The following is a 24,557-nucleotide window of genomic DNA, read 5'->3' on the forward strand; positions in this document are numbered from 1 at the left end:
ACTGGAAAACTCCCATCCGAAAACTTTTGAGAATTACACAGAATATTGTTTGGTTAATACGTTACTGGTCAGTGCAAAAACAGTGGACAATATTTTCCTGCGTAGTGTGTTAAAAAATTTTCAACATTCTGCATATTTCGCATCACTGAATTCCTAGTGTAAAATGTGCATGTTGACAACATTGTTTCCAGTGCTCTTCTGTTTACAACAAACACGTGTGAGCTTGCACATAAACCATTCTGCATCGAGTGTTGTGTTTGGTTTGAACTTTTTGTTAGATACAATGTCGAAATACAGTAGCGAAAGAGCAAGGTGTGGGGAATACGAAAGGAGACACAAGAGAGTGGTGTTTACGAAAAGTGAAAAACACTTCACAGTTGTTGGAAATCTGTCAGTGGTATTGCAGAAATATCTGGTTCTCAAGTAACAGTATTAACATCACATCCATTGTGCAGCAATTGCTACACTCACTACAAGAAGAAATTTAGTGACAACCCACATGAACGATCACCATCACTCCAATGTGAAACTGAAGAAAACAGTGCAGATGTTTATATTCCTGGGTTTGAATTACTGATGCATTGAATGTTAGCATTTCTGCTGTAGCCCCTACTATATCCCCCCTTTTATCCAGCAAAGATAAGAATCACAACAGTATGTAAAAAGGAAAGTGGAAGAAATTGAAACAAGTTTTACACAAGCAACATCTTCAAAACTTTGTGAATGAAAATGCACTTGATGCAGAACCTGAAGATGAAATGTGACGTGTGGTTTCAAAATCTTAATACTGCAATCTCAGCAGCCACCTATACTGAGGAGGTACAGTTACTGACACTGGTACCAGGTAGCTATTCTAAGCTGCAGGTACAGGAATACAGACCCACTTCCTCACATTGTTTTATTTAAAAAGCTCATAAAATGTTGTTGTTGTTGTTGTGGTCTTCAGTGCTGAGACTGGTTTGATGCAACTCTCCATGCTACTCTATCCTGTGCAAGCTTCTTTGTCTCCCAGTACCTACTGCAACCTACATCCTTCTGAATCTGCTTAGTGTATTCATCTCTTGGTCTCCCTCTACGATTTTTACCCTCCATGCTGCCCTCCAATGCTAAATTTGTGATCCCTTGATGCCTCAGAACATGTCCTACCAACCGGTCCCTTCTTCTTGTCAAGTTGTGCCACAAACTCCTCTTCTCCCCAAGTCTATTAAATACCTCCAAATTAGTTATGTGATCTACCTATCTAATCTTCAGCATTCTTCTGTAGCACAACATTTTGAAAGCTTCTATTCTCTTCTTGTCCAAACTATTTATCGTCCATGTTTCACTTCCATACATGGCTACACTCCATATAAATACCGTATTTACTCGAATCTAAGCCGCACTTTTTCCGCTTTTTGTAATCCAAAAAACCGCCTGCGGCTTAGAATCGAGTGCAAAGTAAGCGGAAGTTCTGAAAAATGTTGGTAGGTGCCGCCACAACCAACTTCTGCAATCGAATATATGTAGCGCTACAACAGGCATGTTTTGCAGGCGCAAAGATAAATACTGGCGCCAAAACCTCTTCGTCAGTAAATAAATTTAAAAAAAAGGTGGAAAACGAGCTTTTTTCTCCGCCCCGAGTTTTGACCACTGCACTTTCATACATTATCCAACGAAGTAAATAGAAATTTCGTATTGTTCATCTTCTAGCAGCAGTTCAATGTACTACGAAAATCCGACTGGCAAGACTGTTTGGGATGTTTGCCAATATGGGAAACTCTACGTCCTGAATTTTTTCCTACCTGTGAGAAGAGTTGGTTGCTACTAGAAACTTTTATGAATTGTGAATCACATGTAGTATTCTCTTCACCATAAGAATAATACGAATATAAACATTTTGCCATGTATTCTTTCGTGTTTTCTGCTGTCTCATTTAAATCCTGTCTGCCTAATAAACTACGAAACTAGAGCGAGACAACAGCAAACGCGGAAGAATACACATATCATGTCATGTTTATATTCGTATTATTCTTATGCCTAATAGTGATACAATCAGAAATGAAGCACGGCAATTGACTAGATTTTTAAATCTAAGATGACTAATTTCTGCGCAGAATATAATGTACTAAAGAGGCGTCTGCAAAGATTTTCAAACGGAGAAAAATGTTCGCTAAACTCTCGTTCAGAACATCTTCCATCATATGCAGTCTATTATTTGGTTCTTGTTGATCATTATCAAAGAAAGCAGCAGTGTAAGTAACCGCGCACAAGAGCAAGCCATGCCGCGAGCGGCGACAGGCCGTAAACACTCATTATCAGAATGCGACGAACAATGCATGACACAGTACAGTAATGCATTTTCAGTTTAGAGTGACGTAAACACATAACGGCACTTATCAGATCAAAGAAAAATAAGCAATCAATTCAAACCAGACGAAGCACGTGAAAAAGGAAGCGTACCCGTATAAATACTGACGGAGCGCCTGACGCATAGCAATGGCTACCTGGTTAAGCTTAACTGCTAAGCTTACGGCTCGAACCAAACTACTGTAGCTGTATCGTCATTCATTCGACCTAAATTGTGTCTCGTATTATAATGGACCAACTTTGTTTCGATTTGGAGGTGCGGCCTAAAACTTTTATCTCCCCTTGAATTTCGAGTCTCAATTTTCAGGTGCGGCTTAGAATCGGGAAAATTTTTTTCCTTGATTTCGACCCTCATTTTTCAGGTGCGGCTTAGATTCGAGTAAATACGGTACTTTCAGAAACAACTTCCTGACACTTAAATCTATACTTAATGTTAACAAATTTCTCTTCTTCAGAAGCACTTTCCTTGCCATTGCCAGTCTACATTTTATATCCTCCCTACGTCATAAAATAAAGAATGAGAAAGGTATTTGGGAATGCCCACAGTCATCCGTTGCAAGATGATGTGCTTATGTTGTTCTGGAATATTACTTAAGTGATGAGAAAGATTGTAGCAGACAAAATACTAACTAGGCTGGTATTATCTCTGTTAGTGAAAATGGTGAAAAAGTTAAAAAGGTAAAAAGATGTATGACAAGATCAATAAGAGAAGCATATCTCCTAATGCAAAAGGAGAACCCAAATTTAAAAATTGGTCTCACAAAATTCTACTCTTTACAACTAAAACGTATAAAATGCCAGCCAGTGAAGGAAGCATGCACTAGTATTTATTGCACTAATTTGAAACTTTTTTGTTACGCCATAAGCTGCATCATAAGAAAGAAGTACACAGAGATTGACCTAATGCTTTTGTGTACATGGCAAGAGCTGCAAGATAAATGTTGATTGCAGGAGTGTGCAATGTGTCCTGGTGCTGGAGTGATGACTGTTGAAGCATTTATACCTTCACAATACTGACAGAGATGAAATCTATGCATTGTGGGAAGGAGGAGAGTTGGTGAAGAAGACAGTACAGCCAGAGAAGTTTGTTGCAGAGGTTGGGCAGTGGGTCATGAAGGAATATCCGGAGGATTCAGAGACAGGCCATAGCAGAAGTAAAATCAGCCACATCCCAGAATACTGACACATTAGTTCTTCATTTTGACTTTGCTGAGTACTGGTCTGTTGCTTTGCAGAACAAACTTCAAAGTTACCACTGGCACACATCACAGTTATCAATATTCACATGTGTTGCTCACTTGCTTGTAACATCACACTGTTTTGCTATTGTCAGTGATGATCTCATTCCTGACAGTGCTCATGCATGCTACACTGTCAGCATGATAGTTGATGACATACGTATGTGACTGATGGTGCAGCATCTCATTTCAGAAACTGCTTTCAGCTTTATGAGTTTGGTCAACACTGTAGTACAGGAATCAGGATGAAAAAAAAATTGGTTTTCTCAGAAACAGGTCATGGAAAAAGTGCATATAAAGGGACAGGAGATCTCTGTAAACATCTTACAACAAGATTTAATCTCCAGAATTAAGCTGTTGATGCTGCAAGAGATGCTACTGGACTTCTACACACCATATCAACATTAGTAACAAACATGAAACTCTTAATTCTCAATGAAAGTGCATTAAGGGAATTCTGTTTAAAAAAGAAAGAAGAGTGGTCCGCTATGAAGCCTGTGGTAGGAATTCGATCAAGTCACTACTGGGCTGCATCCCACAGTGGCACACACATTGTAAGAACGCTTCTCCACGAGATGCAGCCTGTTACTGTGTATGACAGGCACAGGCCACAGAATACATTAGAAGACTTTGTAGCGAGCCACTTCATTTCTTGTGTGTATGACAATCAGTGGTGGGCGGGACAGATAAATTGCAAGATACAACTGTCTCCTTTATGACACTTCATGGTCCTGCTAATCCTTTCAAATGGCCATCATCAAAAGATCTCTGTGCAGTTCCCATGTCCCTAGTACTGCTCTTGTGGTGTCACCGCCAGACACCACACTTGCTAGGTGGTAGCCTTTAAATCGGCCGCGGTCCGTTAGTATACGTCGGACCCGCGTGTCGCCACTGTCAGTGATTGCAGACCGAGCGCCACCACACGGCAGGTCTAGAGAGACTTACTAGCACTCGCCCCAGTTGTACAGCGACGTTCATAGCAATGGTTCACTGACAATTACGCTCTCATTTGCCGAGACAATAGTTAGCATAGCCTTCAGCTACGTCATTTGCTACGACCTAGCGAGGCGCCATAGCATTTGATAATATTGTGAAGCCTGTACAGTAACGAGAGATGTTCTACAATTGTGGATTAAAGTTAAGTATTACATCCACTACGTACTTTATTTGCTACTATACATTCCCTTAACTGTTCCAGACCTCACGCCAGTCTGCGTGAGCTTAAAGACGTGCATTTCGGCCTCCTCTAGCAACACGGTGTTGGCTCTTCTGCCAACATTTCAGCTCTTGTTGGATCACCCCTGTCCGAGTGCAAATTCAGCTCAGCTACACAAGTTCAATGAGAAGCAGATGAAAAAAACAAACAAACCCTTTTCAACAGTGTAGTGTTGAATCATGACAGAAGACAATAATAATTTGTGAATAATATCATGAAAGGAAAGAAAGGGTGTAAATATTCTGTATCTCATTTTTGTTATAAAATGCTTTCGAACAAAATTATGTGCTGTTTTCCCACTCACTTATAATTCTCTAAAGTAATTATTTTGAATCAGACTTACCAGTTTTGCATGACATTTACTTAAAATCAGCGAGCAATTTAATTGTTTAAGTGTCAATGATTTTTTGACCTTGAGGGTAGAGTTAGGTCTACCTAACAAATTTCTCACATTTTGTACAGATAAGTAATGGCCACTCTGATTGTACATTCCCAAAGTACAATGTCCAAATAATGTACTACGAAATTTTGGAGAAAATAATTTCTAAATAACCAAAAAATTTCAGACTATTTCATATTTATGTACAAATATTTTGAGAGTTTAAGAAATTCATGCATTAATGTCATAGCATCCTGTGACTATTCATATTTTCAAAACATAATTTTGAAATTTGCAAGAAGTTACAAATTTTCATAGTTTTTTTTAAAAAAAGAAAAAAAAAAAAAGGAAAAGAAAGAATACTCAGAAGTGCGTACGATTAATCATGTCTCAGAATATTGGGAACAAAGTATTTATAGAAAATAAATTCAGATCTCTGTCACTTTTGATTTCTTTATTACAATTTTTCAATTTTCCGTTTCATTATGTCATTTTCACAAATACTCTCATTTACAGAGGTCTGTAACAATTTAACAAATCATCAGAAAATAAAAATATTGTAGTTTTCGAGGGGTATCATGTGGAACTTCAACATATATCCTTCTCAGCAAACTTTGAGATAGTGATGTAATACATTCATTCTTGACCTGTATGATTTGAAGTGAAATCGCCCCGCTGAAGATTTTCCTCGCAGTGCATAGGAAAGAATAATTAAATGTGACCAACAAAACTAGAAAAGGTGGTGAACATGATCTAATCAGTTTCAAATATGGTGGAAACACCTATGAATTAAATGATATCTAAAGCGTAGTGACCTTAATGATGGTTGTGATATTATATAAGGGGCTTCCAAAAAGAAACGAGCCGGAGGCATAATTGCAGAAATCAGTACCTGTATGTCAGAAGTATTGGCCCTGGCTGTTGACACACTTGTCCCACAGTGACACAAGGCGGTGAATGGCTGTCTCATAAAATTCCCGGGGCTGCAATGTTAACCAGTTCCGCACGTACAGCTGGACGTCGTCGTGCGAGGTGAATCGTTTGCCCCCTCAGAGCCTTTTTAAGGGGACCAAAAATTGCCCTCTTCTGATTCACTTCCTGCAGCACGGGACAACAGTGAATGCCCAGCGTTACTTGCAATCCTTGACCACCCTTCGCCAAGCGATCAAATCAAAACGACCAGGCAATCTCACCCGTGGGGTCATTCTGCTCCATGACAATGCAAAGCCTCATACGGCCAACGCAGTCATGGCACTCCTACAGAAATTGAAATGGGAGGTTCTCGGCCACCCTTCATACAGTCCGGACCTCTTTCCCTGTGATTACGCCATTGTTGGTCCCCTTAAAAAGGCTCTGAGGGGAAATGATTCACCTCGGATGACGACATCCAGCTGTACGTACGGAACTGGTTAGCATTGGAGCCCTGGGAATTTTATGAGCCAGTCGTTCACCACCTTGTGTCACAATGGGACAAGTGTCTCAACAGCCAGGGTCAATACTTCTAACATACAGGTGTTAGTTTCTGTAATTATGCCTCCGACTTGTTTCTTTTTGAATGCCCCTTATATTTACAAGAATGCACTCAAAAGGGATGACAAAAGAGGGGAAAGAGTGTTAAGTTTTTATACTTCATCTTCACAATAATCAATGGAAATAATAATAATTGAAAGTCTCGGAAAATAGATGTCTTAGCCACCAGTATAAAGCAACCCTCACACATTCAGTATTATTGATGTAATAATATTGTGTCGGCACATTGCACGAAAGTATGAGGCTAAGAATGGCACAATATTACTGCACAGTATTTATGTCTAGGACATGTCAGAACTCTGTCTTCATGGTAAACACATCAACGCTCAACAATGTATGTTGTTGTTTTTGTATTTGAAGGGTATGGGCGCTCAATGGTGACGTTATCACTGCCCTTACATAATTAAAAGAAACAAATGTGGATAAAATAGGAAAAAACATGGGTGAGCCAGTCACCCTATTAACACATTAAGAATATCTCCATAAAATTTTAGGAAACAAGACGGATGTATCACAGAATCTTAGAGCTCTAACCACACTCGCTCAAAAGTCACTTAAAATAGATGGCAGATCTGTTGACTTATGTGCCACTGCCCTCTGAACCAAAAATAAAACACAGTCTAATAAAATGTGGTGCACAGTGACATGTATCCCATGAGCATCACACATAGGAGAGTCCTCTGCTGGGAAAATGAGTAAGAGAACTTCATCCAACCTGCGTGGCTGGAAAGAGGTACGTCCAGCTGCGCTGTGCACTTTATTAGATGCAGCTTATTGTCTGTCACTTCCAGCCACTCTTCCTCCCTTAAATGCATAACAGTGTACCTCAACAGTGAGGCAATAGCATGGAGGGGAAGTCACAATGAACTAACTGAGGATCACAACACCCCTGCTGGGCTGTTACATCCCCCCCTTTGATTCCACGCAATACTCCTGTGCCCTGGCAACCGGCAAAAGGACACCTCCTTCCTCAGTCTCTGAAGTCATAGGAGGACATCATGGATATTCTAGACTACTGTATCTGCTGGATACAAATGTTGTAGAGAGTAAAGAGCACTCAGTGAATCACAACAGATAAGGAATTTAGCACTTGTAACACATCTCATCTACTCCAGTGACTTAACGATCGCATACAATTCTATGTCAAATACAGTAAACTCATGAGGCAACTGGGTCTCAAGGACATGAGCAGGAAAACAACAGAACAACCAACAAAATCTCCCTGTTTGGACCCATCCGTGACTACAGCTACATAGTTGTGGTGCTCACTTAAACTGTAGGAAAATAACATATTAAAATCTGTACTGCGCTAAATCTAAAATCACTCTGGGCCTCTGCAGCAACCAGTGTGGCAGTCAGTTAAAACCCCAGATTTGAGACTGTACATGTGTAATCTCCCCACGGAAAATTATCCTCTACCACGCAATAATTAATAATGGTCAACCAAATCATCCACATGTATTTACGTTTGAAAAGTATCTGATCAGATTTTCTAGTAATATATGCGCCGACAGCTCGTCGACGCCAAGGTATTTTTCTAGTACGTTTATTCTTTGGAACAACAGAGGTACAGAAATGTATGCTCCATGGTTATTATAGAGAGAGAGAGGAACAGCTTCGGAAGTATCGGTTGGAAGATTGTCGGATTGCTAAAGGAGATTTATTTACTCTTCTTCGCGCTAAAGCGAGCTAGGAAAGTTTGTGCCGCTAGAGTGATAGATAAAGAGAAAGAAAAACCTGTATAAGAAAATTACATGAGACTTGGAACCAACAGAAAACGGAACATGTACGGAAATGGATTCAATATACAATTTTCCTCAGAAATAAGGTTTGTGACCATTTTATTCTAGAGTGAATGACGAATGAGTTCTCTGTCTGAACCATTGATGATTGTCTGGGCCCTGTAATTAATTGGGAAGCTTCAGCTGTGACGAAGAGAGCCTGCAATCTCTGAGCTAGGAAAGTTTGTGCCGCTAGCGTGATAGATAAAGAGAAAGAAAAACCTGTAAAAGAAAATTACATGAGACTTGGAACCAACAGAAAACGGAACATGTACGGAAATGGATTCAATATACAATTTTCCTCAGAAATAAGGTTTGTGACCATTTTATTCTAGAGTGAATGACGAATGAGTTCTCTGCCTGAACCATTGATGATTGTCTGGGCCCTGTAATTAATTGGGAAGTTTCAGCTGTGACGAAGAGAGCCTGCAATCTCTGAGTTTTTTTAAATCGTCCAAAAAGGCTTCGTCCACATCTGAAATTTTAGATCTGTCGTAAACTGAACGAATTGTTCAAACGATCGATTTTCCCAACTGAATGCAGCGCTTAATAATAATAACAAATGTAAAGATCTTTTCTAGCAAGCCAGCCGCTGAATATTAAGACGAAGGGCTCCACCAGAGATTCTACTAGGCTGATTTCACGTAAATAATATATTTAAACTGTACACAGATAAAGGACAGAGAGAGAGAGAGAGAGAGAGAGAGAGAGAGAGAGAGAGAGAGAGAGAGAGAGAGAGAGAGAGAGTGAGTGAGAGAATCCTCCATTAGCATAATTGTTTCTCTGTCTTTTCACGGATCAGCCTAACTAGAAAACACGAAGCCCTGACTTTATTGTACCGATTTATGTGTGAGAGTGAAAGAGCGATAAAGGCGACAGATACACTTCTGTACAGACAAAACATTACACCAAGTTAGCGGCAAGCTGCATTCACATAGACTTTCATCATTAACAGAGTAGAATTCATTATAATGGCCAATCCGTGACAGGACACGTTTTTGGATGTTGTTAAAATAATTTTGTTCTCTGTTTCATGTGAACTACGACGAGACAACTTAACTTGGAAAAGAGAAGAAATACTCGCAGGCAAATTAAGTGGATCTACAAATAAAAGCAGCACGCTGGGCGCAGAAAAAAGGCCAGATCTATAATTTTTTATTAAAGCTTGCTAGTATTGAGGAAGTAGACGTAGATTTGAACATTTACTAATTGTGTTCATGCCAGACATAGTTTGATTGACCTGCCCTAGTTGCATTTACCTGTATAAGTACTATAAGAAAGTAGCCACAGAAGTATTCTTGTGTGAAGGGAGATATATACATATTGACTGTAGAACATTTATATGGTTTTAACTAGGGCAATGTTTAAGATGAGTCAAGCAGAGCAGAGCAACACGCAACAGCCTTCAGCTGTGAGCACGGATAATAGTGATGTAGTAAGAAGTGTTGTAGAACCGATCGCTACAGATAGTGCAATAGAACGCCCGGTAGACACGGCTGGAGATGTAACAGCAAGTATGCAACATGGATTAGATCCATTAGTAATTATCATGAGACAGATGCAGATGATAACCGAGAGCATGAATAATATGAAAATCGACATTAATGCGAAGTTAGCCTCAGTTACCGAGGGGCAAAATGATTTGAATGCGAAAGTAGCCTCAGTTACTGAGGGGCAGGAAAATCTGAAAGCTGAGATTAAGCAGCAGTTACATGACAGTTTTTCCGAATTAGAGCAGCGGATAGAGGCGAAGACAAAGGAACTTAAAGATCAGGCCGAAGAGACGGAACGAAAATTAACTGCACAAATAGAATTGGTTAAAGCTCAATGTGAGGAATCTACTCAACGCGTACGTGTAGAAATGAAGGAGTATGTGGCTATTAAGATAGATACCGTACGGGAACAGGTGGAAATGGTTCCGCAATTAGTACAAAAGCAAGATGCCATGTCATGTGCAATTGCGCAACTTCCTGAATTGGCACGTACGCAGACGAACCTAAAGGAAAGTGTTGAACATCTGACCGAACGTCAAGACGTTATAGACCACCAAATTAATGTATTAACGGGTAAATTATCCGAAATCACATTAGAAAACAAAAGGCTAATGTGTGAAAACGTTGAGCAAAATGTTAAAGCAGCATTCCAGAGTCTATGCGGCAAACAGGAAGAGAATTTGTTTGCGAAAGGACTTGAGGAAGTGCGACAGCAGTTAGGTGCTGATTTCGAGCATTGGAAACAAACGATAGAAGAGTCGATACGCGTTTCACAACAAGGCTCAGAACAAATGAATACCGGCCAGCAGCAGAAGTTGGCAGCGTCTGTAGAGCCAGTTACTGCACATTCGCACACGATACCGACTTGTGTAAGTAACTCGAATATTAAATTGCCACGAGCTAGTTGTTCGCGTGAAGTTTTATCTGACGGAGATTACGAAAGCCTTTGCCATGCCGAAGAAAAAATGATAAAGCATCGGCAATTCCAGATTTTTAACACTGACAAAAGGGGGGTCCATCCGATTGTTTTTATCCGAAGTTTTAGAGGAGTGCTACCCAGAAATTGGTCGGAGTGGCAGAAAATCAGTTTCGTGACTGGGTATATACAAGGTTCGGGGGCGATCTGGGCCTCGGTCATGACTTCTGTTTGCTCGACATATGACGATTTTGAGAAAGCGTTTTTAGCAAAATTCTGGTCAGAAGGGGTACAGGAACTCCTAAGGCAGGAGGTGCTCTACCCAGAGCCTTTCTCTTTTTCAAAAGGAAGCCTTAGGAAGTATTTTGAAAAATATATAAACAAAACTAGATATTGGGACAGGCCTATGCCTTTGCCAGACATAATAAACATACTTAAGGCAAGATTACCAACTAACATCCGGAATCAATTAATTTACGGGAACGATAAAGACTTGGAGTCGTTCCTCACGACGTTAGATCATATAGACATTATAGAAGAGAGCAACCAGAAAGCCCGTAACAACAGATTCCAATATAGGGAGATAGAACCTCCGCCAAATGGTAGGCAAGGGAACGCACAGAGATCGATAAATAGTGGAGAAACCCCTCAAAATCTCAATAATAATACCGGCAATAGTCTTGCGAGGGGCTATCCAAGGAACAACAGGAATGGGAAATGATACAATCCCGTATGGGGGAACGAAAGGAATTTCAGACTGCAAGCCTGGAACAATAACAGTAATAGAAAGTGGAATCAACCGGGGGGAATAGATTCAAATAACCAACATCAGTGGGGACGGACATCTACGAATCAACCGGTAATTACCGAAGTGACGGACGATGTCAACCACCAGGCGAATCCAAATCCAACAAACTTGTAAGGACCCACTCGTGCCCCGGAGGAGCGGTCAACAATTGGTTGAGGGGCAACAGGATATGTGTACCCATGCTAACGTATAATGATGGACGATTACTGGCAGATGAATTGACCGAGGACTTAGAACTCCAAGATGAGGATAAGGAACAGGTGGCAGTAGCCGAAGTGCAAGTCATTTTGGAGACTGTACCTATAGTGGCGGTTTTGGACACAGCTGCAACCACGAATGTTATTTCGGAGGCTCTATTCAACAAGATCAGAAATATAAGATGAGTACCAATTTTTCCAGTTCAAAATTGCAGAATAATAGGCGCCGTTGGGGCTAGATCGGCTAATGTAAAAGTGCAGTCACTACTTAGTGTAGAAGTCGGAAATGTAGCAATATTAAGCACATTCATTGTTGTAAAAAATTTGGTGGTAGACAGCCTACGTCAATACGGATGCAGAATAGATTTTAAAACAGGAAAAATTTGGTTAAATGTAAATAAACAAGAAATTGAGTTGGACTTGTTGAAAAAGGAAAGCCTTACCAGAAAATATAATAGTGGGATCAGTGTGCAAGTAATCAGGACTGCACAAAATTCTAAACAGCACGTAAATAATGAGTTCCAAGTCAAAGGAGACTTCGGTCAATTAGTGTATGAGAAGTTAAAGGAATCCGACTGCATTATTGAAGAGCAGAAGAAGCAGCTCAAAGAATTATTATTAGTGTATGAAAACGTGTTTGACGAAAGGCCAGGAGTTATTAAGGGATACATATTCCATCTCTACGTTAAGCCACACGAAACGTATTGTAGAACTTTCTATCCTGTTCCCTGGAGGTTAAAGGCTCAAGTTCAAAAAGAAATAGATCGCATGTTGAAATGGGGTTTGATCGAACCCTCTACAAGCCCATACTGCTCCCCATTGTTGGTCGTGCCAAAAGCAAATGGAACTGTGAGACTGGTACTCGACGCCAGGGAAATAAATAAAATCATAATTCCAGCGAGAACACATCCGGAAAACATAGACGAACTGATACAACGGTTCCAGGATGTCCAATATTTGACGAGCATCGATTTGCGGAGTTCGTATTGGCAGGTCAAGCTGGATGAGTTATCAAGGAAATATACAGCTTTCATTTATGCCGGAAGAAGTTACCAATTTACTGTAGTTCCTTTCGGACTCAACATTAGTGCTGGAATCTTTATAGCAGCTCTAGATTATGCTCTAGGCCCAGAACTAAGAAGCAGGATAACAGTATTTGTTGCTGATATGCTTATTGCATCGAAGACCTGGGAGGAGCATATTACCTTACTGAGTCGGGTGTTGGACGTGTTCAAAACCATGGGAATAACTGCTAACCTACAGAAATCCAATTTTGCACTAAACAGAATCAAGTTCCTGGGGCATATAGTTGACGCAAAGGGAATTTTACCGACCAAGGAGAAGCTAATTGCGATTAGTGAGTTTCCAACACCGAGAAATAGGAGGCAATTAAAAGGATTTATGGGTCTTGCCTCATTTTTTAGAAGATTTATAACGAATCAGGCCATGAATGCAGCAGCTGTAAATAGTTTGCTGAAGAAGGATGTGCCCTGGCTCTGGACATTAGAGTGTCAAGAACCATCTGAAGAGATAAAGAAGCAATTAGTAAATGCACCGCTTTTGTACCATCTGGACATGCAAGAGGAATTCTACTTGTCAACAGATTCGTCAAATGTGGGTCTTGGAGTGTGCCTTTTCCAAGTACGCAAGATAAATGGACAGCTTACCTTTTGTCCTATTGCGTTTGCTAGTCGTGTTTTGTCCAACTGTGAATGAACGTACACGACGACAGAATTAGAGGCTCTTGCGGTCGTCTGGGGATTTAAAAAATTTCATTATTATTTATATGGGTCGAAGACTATCGTATATTGCGATCACCAATCATTAACGTTTTTACAAACATGTAAACTGTTACACCCCAGGCTGGCTAGATGGACGCTCGCTCTGCAACAATACCAGTTTAAGATCATACATGTCTCAGGGCAGCAAAACATTATTGCTGACACTCTATCAAGGTCACCGCAGGGTTTAACAAAAGAGATTGAAGTAAATAATTCCTCAGAATTCCCTGTATTGCTGCTGCAAGAAAATCCATTTAAGACGTACTACGTCAATTTGTGTGTGCATATGGCCCAGTTACAGAAAAAGGATGCTCAATGGGGAAGTGTCATTCAAAGGTTACAACAGCAACCTTCGGATCAGATGGCAAACTATTACAAGTTGGTAAATGGCGTATTATTTTTCCGCTGTGGAAGGCCAAACAAAGTCCGTTGGTGTGTTTGTATACCTGAGGCACAAATAGAGAAACTTGTATGGTTCACTCATTTAACCTGGGGACATTTCGGTGCGACAAAATGTGCAGACAAAATAAGTGGGTACTGTTATTTTCCCAACATAAAGCGCAGAGTGCATGAGGTCTTAAAGAGATGCATAATATGTCAAAAAACAAAGCCGGATTCAAAAGGGACTAAGCACCCATTATGCTCAATATTAGTACAAGAACCAAAAGAATTAATTTCATGCGATCTGTGTGGACCGTTACCTACTTCAAGAGGTGGTGTTAAATATGTGTTGGCATTTCTCGATGTGTGTAAGAAATACGTAAAGCTATATCCGATAAAGGTGGCTACAGCCAAAGTAATTGTATTAAGATTGATAAGGGATTATCTTCCACATGTTGGTACACCTAAGGCGATCATAACAGACAATGCTAAAATATTCACGGGACTCCGATGGAAGCAGACTTTGTCTCAAGTCGGTGTGAAACATATATTAACATCATTTTACCACCCACAAGGCAATTTGGTTGAGAGGATTTTTAGAGAATTCAATCGATTTATGAGGATGTATTGCCATAATAAGCAAACTGCGTGGGCAAATTATGTGGAAGAGTTTGAGCAGATATACAATAACATGCCCCACTCCTCAACTGGATATACACCTTGTGAATTGATGTTCGGAGCAAAAGAGGAAAACTTCTGGACTGACCATATCCCCAAAACTCAGGAAACTGAGATGTCTTGGGAAGAAAAAATAAGACAAGCTATCATAAATATGACGAAAAAGGCTGATCAAAGAAAACAACGATATGACAAATTAATAAAAAGGGTACAGACATACCATGTCGGAGAGAAGGTACTAGTTAAACGACATACCAAATCATCCGTAATAAAGAAAAGTATAAAGAAATGGGAGTTACTATATACTGGACCATACATTATCCTACAAATTCCGAATCCGGGGGCTTATCTGTTAGCATACCCGGGATCGAACAAAATAAAAGGGTTATTTTCTCATAACGACTTAAAAAAGTATAATGAAGATTAGAAGATAGGGAGGAATGGTGTTCCAAGTGACAGAAATGAACGCTCGTAAAAAACATAACAATAAACTGTGTGTGTAGTGATAGAAACCTTTAAATTGAAATAGTTAATCAGTGACATAGAGTATAGAAATAGTGACTAACTATTATTATCGAGTGTTGTAAAGAAGATAGTGGAGATAGGCTTCACCTGTGGTTTGGGTGAACATAGAACTTTAGCATTGCTAATGTCATCAAGAATGATTAAGGATCTAACTGACCTTCAAGAAGAATGAAATGTTTCCCGCAAATGATGCGGAATAATCAAAAGAGGTTCCAAGTGAATATTCATATATAATCTCATGTGAACGCTTACATGTGTAAACGTGTGAAGGGATGTGTTGTGGTAGTGAATCGTGAGTGACGGTTAACGCCGCAAAGATAATTTCCCGCGCAAAACAGTTGACGTCGGCGCGAGAATTAACATCGATATAGACGATACAGATATGCTTTGTAAGAGACTCGCACCAAACGCGAGGATAAACTGATTCATGTTGAACTCTAAAACGAATAGGTGTTATAATTAGAAGTTAAGAGTTTTTAATTTATTAATGAATGATTAAAGAAAGTAATATTCATAGATTCAGTAGTAATTTAATGGTTCGTGTTCGTTTGGGAATTTTGTGTGAAAAATCCATTTCCATATATGAGCATGGATGAACACCGTATGAATCAGAGAGTAATTGAAAGAAGCGAATCCGCATTCCTCAATGCTAATAACTTTTACATTTCAGCACTCAAGCGAAGAAATATATGTATTTAGAATAAAAAGTTTTGAGTATAGCTAAATTATATGACTTATCAAGGAAATATGGATGATGTCTTGGTATAAAATGAACTACACTTTCCATTATTCGATGATTTGAATCCAAAATCTATAGTAAGTTACATGAATCCTTTAAATTACGAAGAACAAATCAGTGATAGAAAATGTGTTAGAACTTTTGGACTTATAAGCACAAGTGGGGAGGCAAAGTCAAAAGGAGTATTCAAAAGGGAGTAAATCGGATGATGCTTTTGGCAACATCATTAGTTAATGGTTGAATTCCTTGAAGTACGTCGTAACAAAAAGGATCCATGAAGCCATAAGGATTTTGCTTTCAAAAAGGAGAATCTTGGACGGTGCAACCTAATCAGTTCTCTTACAGGAAGAGTTCCTTTTGGTCATTGCTAATTCTTTTGGAATGAATGTTGCATGTGAATTCGAGTATCCCTGTTCCTTCTACTCTCCCCATTGTGGGCCGCGTAGAAGATCAACTACAGAGAGGGCCGCGTAGAAGACCGACTACAAATGTTGACGTCGGGGACATGCAAGACCCGGGGGAGTTTAGCACCGCAAGATATTGTACCAGGAGCAAGATTGTAAAATGAGAATTCACATTATTTATTGTAAAACGTTTTTTTTTTTGCTAGAGGCACAAACCACTTTTCTCCAAATCGTGATACAAATTGATCCCTGTCTTTCCTTTAGAGATCTATTTCAAAATTATATTTTTTTTTCTTCTATAAGCTTTCCTATCTTCTATGTACCGTAGGCTGGGGGTCTAGGCTTAAGAGGTTTTCCAAGGTTTCCCTGCTTAAGAAAGTTCCCGAATGGGTAGACCCTGACATCAGTTCATGAAAGATCATCTTCCTTGGTTGTGCACAGCAAATATAACACCTAGATGCACGTAAAAGCAATACAGCCGCGGTACCGGTCTCTTCATTTCTTCTGTCTTCAACATTTCTTTTCTTCGTCTGTCTCAAATATAATATTCTTTTTCAGTCGGAGGACTGACAATCATCACTTCCGGGTTATCCACGCTAATAGATAGCTCGCGAAGTGTGTTCGGTGAATCAAAATTGAGCTCACAAACTTCGCTCGCTGCGAGGGGCATTGTAATCTCCCCACGGAAAATTACCCTCTACCACGCAATAATTAATAATGGTCAACCAAATCATCCACATGTATTTACGTTTGAAAAGTATCTGATCAGATTTTCTAGTAATATATGCGCCGACAGCTCGTCGACGCCAAGGTATTTTTCTAGTACGTTTATTCTTTGGAACAACAGAGGTACAGAAATGTATGCTCCATGGTTATTATAGAGAGAGAGAGAGGAACAGCTTCGGAAGTATCGGTTGGAAGATTGTCGGATTGCTAAAGGAGATTTATTTACTCTTCTTCGCGCTAAAGCGTGCTAGGAAAGTTTGTGCCGCTAGCGTGATAGATAAAGAGAAAGAAAAACCTGTAAAAGAAAATTACATGAGACTTGGAACCAACAGAAAACGGAACATGTACAGAAATGGATTCAATATACAATTTTCCTCAGAAATAAGGTTTGTGACCATTTTATTCTAGAGTGAATGACGAATGAGTTCTCTGTCTGAACCATTGATGATTGTCTGGGCCCTGTAATTAATTGGGAAGTTTCAGCTGTGACGAAGAGAGCCTGCAATCTCTGAGTTTTTTGAAATCGTCCAAAAAGGCTTCGTCCACATCTGAAATTTTAGATCTGTTGTAAACTGAACAAATTGTTCAAACAATCGATTTTCCCAACTGAATGCAGCGCTTAATAATAATAACAAATGTAAAGATCTTTTCTAGCAAGCCAGCCGCTGAATATTAAGACGAAGGGCTCCACCAGAGATTCTACTAGGCTGATTTCACGTAAATAATATATTTAAACTGTACACAGATAAAGGACAGAGAGAGAGAGAGAATCCTCCATTAGCATAATTGTTTCTCTGTCTTTTCACGGATCAGCCTAACTAGAAAACACGAAGCCCTGACTTTATTGTACCGATTTATGTGTGAGAGTGAAAGGTGATAAAGACGACAGATACACTTCTGTACAGACAAAACATTACACCAAGTTAGCGGCAAGCTGCATTCACATAGACTTTCATCATTAACAGAGTAGAATTCATTATACATGCCCCACACCAAGGGACTCCAGAATACACTTTGCTAAGATCCAAAATGACCTCATCATGGATGAGTGGTAAAGAGGTGTTCCACAGTTGGATGAGCAATGGTGTGGTATACTGGAGAAGTGGAATAGCAATGAACTTACATGCATGATGCACCATGAGAAGTTGCTGCCATGTGATTAGTGACGGTTCACTAACCTCAGCACAGAGACTGGGTATGGTGCTGGTCTTGTAGGTGTCTCTGGTCAGCCTGACCTTCTTGTGGTGTATCCTGTTGATGATATTCATGTAAGAAGGCCTTGCTGACCCATATGCACTGTGTGCCCAGAGTCCAGCCACAATTGCAAGAAGGTCCTATAAAACTGGAGCAGACACGTCTCATTTGCTCCCCTGGAGATGTGGCTAACACAATTCAAAATGTTCACTGCCTCCTGGGCCTGGACTTCATGTCTCTGAGGTGGGGTAACCAACGCAGTTTGGAGGCAAAAATGAGGCCTAGAAACATCACAGTCTTTAAAAGGGAGAATGATGTCCCACATATGCAATTCACGTGACTTAAAAATACAACAAGAATGATTAAAATGAACACACACACACACACACACACACACACACACACACACACACGCGCGCGCGCAATTCTCTGCAGAAAATGTGAAACCACTCTTTGAAAACAATCCGACAGCTTGTCACCAACTCAGGTACTAAAAAAGAGCTTAGACAGGAAAGACCATATAAAGATGGGGAGGAGGCCATGAAAGCCCCACTGGGAGCTGCCTGAGAATACTGTGTCTCCAAGTATGTCATACACGTTACTGATGTCAAAGAATATATCGAAACAGTGATGTTTACATAGGTAGGAAAGACTGCTGAATAACTGCCTCTAAAATATTCGAGAAGGACTTCCCTTGACACGTCCCACATGGGCAGTTGTAAGACTCAGAATTGTTGGATCTGAAGTCCGACTGACCACTCTTTACGGTCATGCACCAGCAGCTGAGTGACAGATCCTGACTGGCATTGGAAGTAGCCACTGCAAAATGCTCTGCCATGATCTTCGCAACATCTCAGGGTGCTGTTTGGAGACACCCTGGTTTCAGCACAGCTGCTATTGGTAAATGACTGTCTTAACTGGAAATACTTCGGATAGCTTTCCATACTTTTGTAGAACAAGTGGAATGGTTGATGGAATTCAGCAACACTTGTCATGAGTTTTTCTTGGTCTCTTTGATTTTGTATCAATCCTTGGCCCTTGCCAATTGAAAAGCTGCAAGATTTTCCTCTGTTGGCTTGGTGGCACTTAAATGGTTAGACTGACCCATATTACTGAACAGCACTCTTCATTCCCCCAAGAGGCAGGCAGTCTCCAAAGCCAAACACGATTTCAAGATGGAGACATTAGTGGCAAGGTGGATCATGGTGGTCCACTCACTCCCGGATGCTGTCGCAGTGTTCAAACACAGCCAGCTGGCTGAACAGCATCCACTCAGCTTTGCTGATAATCTGGTGTGGCTGCGTGCTTTCAGTGAGAACTCCATCCAGTAGTTGTACCGGAGCAGGAACTGATCACTGGAATGAAGGTTGTCAGTGACTTCCCACTGAACAGAGGCTGCTAGGATTGGAGAGCAGGAAGAGGTCGATGGCTGAGGATGACCCCGTAGCAGCAAAGAAATGATGGGGAGTGACTGGGCTGAAGATGCACAGTATATGAGAAGTCACCCAAAACTCAACCCAAAAGCAACCAGAGGTTGAGCTGATGAGAAGTAAAGTCTCCCATTAGGAGAAATGGTTGGAGGAGTTGTTCTACAAGATTTGTTAGAGCCTCAGTCTCCCAGCAGTACATAATGGGCACTGAAGTCTCTCAGGAGCAAAAATGATCAGGGGAATTGTTCTATAAGATCTGTTAGAGTCTATCAAATTTTGTGGAGGTAGATACAGGGATCAAACAGTGGTCCTATGACACACACGAACTTCAACTGCAACTGTTTGGAGGTTAGTAGCCATGAGGAGAGCAGAGGAATGGTGCAAACTATTGACAAGTACAGCAGTCCCTCCCTTGGCCCTTTTCCCAGTCAGGTCATCCTGGTGACGGAGGATACAGCCCCATAATATGGAGGCATCAAATGTTTTAAAACATGTTTCCTCCAAACACAAACACAGGATGTGTTCCTGGGCTAGGAGATCCTCTTCCTCCACATGTGTCCTGAATGCATCCATGTTTCACTGTAGTATGGGAGCCATTTATCATGGCTGCTGCACAGTCACCCTGTCTTTCCACTGAGGATGAAAGCTTGCACTGGCACAAGATGAGTGTCGCAGGCCGATATCAATGTCCATTGGCTTGGAAGGTGAACGGTGAGAAATGCTAGATAGGATGATGTCGATACTTTCCATGAGTCAGTGACTGATGCTTTCCCTTGTGGCTTTTTGGCCTGGGAAGGCTTCAGAGCCACAACTTCGGCAGTGGCAGTGTTGGACTGTGGACCAGACTGAGCCTTTGGAGAGGCAGCAGCTCTGCAGTGTTGGCAACAACCATAACAACCATCTTTTCTGATTTTCTAGACAGATTTATATCTTTGAAATAACTGCAGCAGCACAAATGCACTGACAAATGCAGGTACTAATGCTGACACTAATAACTTCCATTTATGTAAAAGTATCGGTTTTCCGAATTGGTTGTTTAAGATATGAAGCAAAGGAGGTAGCGAACATGGGTCGCTGCGTGCCCTTTTCGATCTTTTTGGCCTCACCATACAGGATACGCTTTGTTGTTTTCAGGTCCTATATCTTCCTTTCCTCAAGGTACATGCTGAAAACCTACTCCAAAGAGGGTGATCCCCAGAGCAATTTACACACTTTGGAGGAGATGAACAACCAACTCTTTCATGGACAGCCTTTCCACATTTACAACAAGTGATTCCTCCCTTACGTCCTAGAGTGATCTGGCCAAAGTGCTGGCATTTAACACGGCACACTGTGTTTGGAACATAGGGCTGCACATTTAAGTGAAGAAAACTTTTCTTGACATGCTTTGTGCTGTTGAAAGTCAGTATAAAAGGAGTCTGATCTGATCAGATCGCCATCCAACCTTTTCGTTATATTTTGCACATCAACAATGCATTCTTTGGTCCACTCAGCTCTCAGTTCATGTTTGGGAATATCAACCTAATTTCTGCGTGACACAAACCTTTGCTGTAAGTAGTTCAAGGTATTGTGCAGTTCAGTTTCGATAGCATAATGCCCTGAGGCACTGAGCTTTCTCGAGGTTCTTTAATTGTTGAGTACTAGATGTTTCTACAAACAGGGTTACATTTAGTAAGTGACTGACAGATTTTAAAGTTCCATCAAGGCCCTCTTCATCTTGCCCTCTTCCCACTTATTTATTAAAAACAGAGTCTGACCAGCAGCACGTGTTCTGTTACTATAAACTGAAATACTCAGTGTAATCTCGCAAGTGTGGAGCACTGGCTACACAATACCTCTTGTTAGATAGGCTACTCGTACGTACCAGTGGCCCACCCAATCTGCTGAGAGGAGGAGGAAGAGAAGAAAATTTTGAGGGTCCATCTTGGTCCCACAAGTAGCGAGGTGAATATGGGTTCACTCAATCACAGCCCTACGTGCCTGAATAAGCTTTGTGCAATTGAGATGCAGCAGTTTCCCCAGAGGTTGCTGACTAACAATTGTTACACCTCAACAACCATGCATCTCATCGGCACACAGCATACCTTGGAATAGAGGGTTTTTTGTTTTAGGTATTTACCATATTCACAATCCAGGCATTCAAACCAAGCTCCCAATTCCTGTGGCACACAACACGCCAAAGCTGCACTGTACAGTGGTCGCCAAAGCACGCCCAGAGCTTATGGTGATAGGACTGACGGCACTTACCAGTCTCCAGCTCAGGAACCCAAGAATCGTCAAACCCATATCCAGCAAATAAAGGCTGAGCCCCTGAGCGCCTTGACAGAGTAGATGTGTATTACAACTGAGTCACTTCCCTTGCAAAACACAAGTAGAAATTATGCAGAATGGGTGAAACAAGTCCAAGAAGCTTTCTGTGAATTTGTCAATGGACCAGGAACTCTTTCATGGCAGCATAGGTTCATAAACAACAACAACTAACCACAAGTTAAATGAGTAAATGCTATAATTTATTGTGTGCATGTGACATTTTCTGTTTTTCTCTACTGCAACAACTGTTGCAAAAGAAATAAAACAATTATGCTGACTGACAACTTACATGATCTTATTACTGAGCTGCGACAACTATAGCAAGAAAAATAAATGTATATGCTCAATAGACAACTGACCCGATCTTATTTGTCAATTCTGAAAACTGCGAAAAGTAAAATAAATGTTTCTACTTGGTCTCATAACATCATGATCTTCAGCTTCCTGTTCTACTGTTGACAATGATGCAACTGATGTTTTCTTATCAACCATGAGCTTCATTTCTCCCCTTAGTGGAATGTGTGGCATGACAACATAGGAATAACAGAAACTGGCTACTCAGTGTGAAATGTGAAATGTCACTGCAGTACCCAAAAGCATAATTTTCATTTATAATTTATTAATTGCAGACATACAAAAAATGCCTGGCAAAATAAAAAGTGAAGCACTCAGAATACATGGCCGGATGTACATATATACACTATTTACGGGTATATAAATAATGAGAGTTATAATTTTCTGTGACAAATGGAATGGCCACCAGAGTGCGTTAGTGGTGTTTGTGTTTAGTGTTGTCACTAGGCTTGGTAAGGCATATAAGGGGCATGAACAGCATCAGCTGTCAAGTGATCACTGTAAACACGCAGAGATGCAGCATAATCCTATAAGACAGCATCATTAGCACCTGACAGAGTTTGAAAGTGGCCTCATTGTGGGTCTCCATTTGGCCAGCTGGTTGAATTGCGCAATATCCAGGTTTGCGGCGCATTTGGACATGATAGTGGCCTGATGTAGAGCTGTATGCAAATTTGAGGGCAGGTGTATTTGTCCTCAAGGTTCTGGTCCACCACATCTGACCACCACTATGGAGGATCATCATACTGTGAACGAGCCCACTGCTATACCTTCAAATCTTTGTCTGCCATCCGAGAATAATTAACTGACTCCCTGCAACATTCTGTGTCATCCCGCACTAACGGTCAGAGAGCAGCAGCATTCACTCTAGGGAATTACCATCCCATGCACAGGCTGCTGGTAATACCACAGCTGACAGTGACTGAGGGAACGCCGACATCACAACAGTAAGTCATGGACATCCTGTGTCATGTGTTACCTCTCGTGCAATGGTACTGTGGTGCCATTTTTCAAAAGGACAATTCTCGTCCACGTGTGGAATGTGTTTCTATGAACTGTCTGCACAATACTGAAGTATTTCCGTGGCCTGCGGGATGCCAAGAACTGTCTCTAATAAAACATGAATGGAGCCAGCATGTACATCAACCTCATCCCAGTACCAGTATCCAGAATATCAAGGACCAGTTGCAACAGTTGTGTGTCATCTTGCCTCAGGAGAGGATACACTGGCTGTATTTCACCCTACCCAACTGAATCACCGCAAGCGTCAAGGCCAGAGAGGGTGCAACATCATACTGCCAAATTCTTTGTGTATTTGACTCAGTTTTGTAATTACTGAAATAACATTGCGTACCACCTCAACCTGTCAAGTTTTGCTTCGTCTCCTCCTCTGCTTCTGGGCACTCCACTTTTTTTTTTTTTTTTTTTTTTTTTTTTTGTGCTAGGCATTGTAGATACAGTACAAGGTATCCAAAAATCAATGCAAGCAATTATGGCCAGAAAAAACTATTAGCTCTTACTGAAAATTTCTGATCTAGGCGTAAAACTGCAACAATTCACCCACAGAAAGCCCCTCATAAAGCACAGCAGAGTTCAGACTTCAACTCATATTGAAATAATCTTCACAAAAATGACTCCTACAAATGAGCAGCTTGGGGAAACACAACAGTATGCACCGCTGCTGTATATTTTGACTTATAGGGCAATTGGTGCTACCATCGAGCAACAGAATACAATACACCAGGAAAAAGTTCTAGTATCACTCAACAGACGTCCGGGCGATGTTCAAGGTAAATGCCAGAGGGCACTGGCTGTGGGAACTTGATGGCAAATGGCAGGTGAAGTGGATGCCGCTAAGAGACCCATGTACATTTTCTGAGGTTATAACCACATTTGACAAGTTTAAAAAAAGACATGTAGATGTTCTTAGTGATCCTGAAATCTTTGACCAGGACCTTGTGGACAATCTCAATGACTCAGATGAATGTAAATTTTCAAATCCATTGTTCTTAGTATATTTCCAGAGCATTGTGGTAAGTGCATGTACATACCATTATGTTTCTGAAATGCATAAAATACAAGGTTATTACTGAATGGCTGCCGTTGAAGGCTTGATGTTGGTGTACACATA

At 40.7% G+C, this 24,557-nt stretch overlaps 1 protein-coding gene across 2 annotated transcripts in view; it reads right to left on the reverse strand.

The window, feature by feature from the left end:
- The window catches only part of LOC126419781 (novel acetylcholine receptor chaperone), a 51,244-nt gene that overhangs the window by 17,111 nt on the left and 9,576 nt on the right, over positions 1-24,557 (reverse strand). The window lies entirely within an intron of this gene.

The sequence above is a fragment of the Schistocerca serialis genome, chromosome 9 (genome assembly GCF_023864345.2).
Source record: "Schistocerca serialis cubense isolate TAMUIC-IGC-003099 chromosome 9, iqSchSeri2.2, whole genome shotgun sequence".
In the NCBI taxonomy this organism is placed as follows: domain Eukaryota; kingdom Metazoa; phylum Arthropoda; class Insecta; order Orthoptera; family Acrididae; genus Schistocerca; species Schistocerca serialis.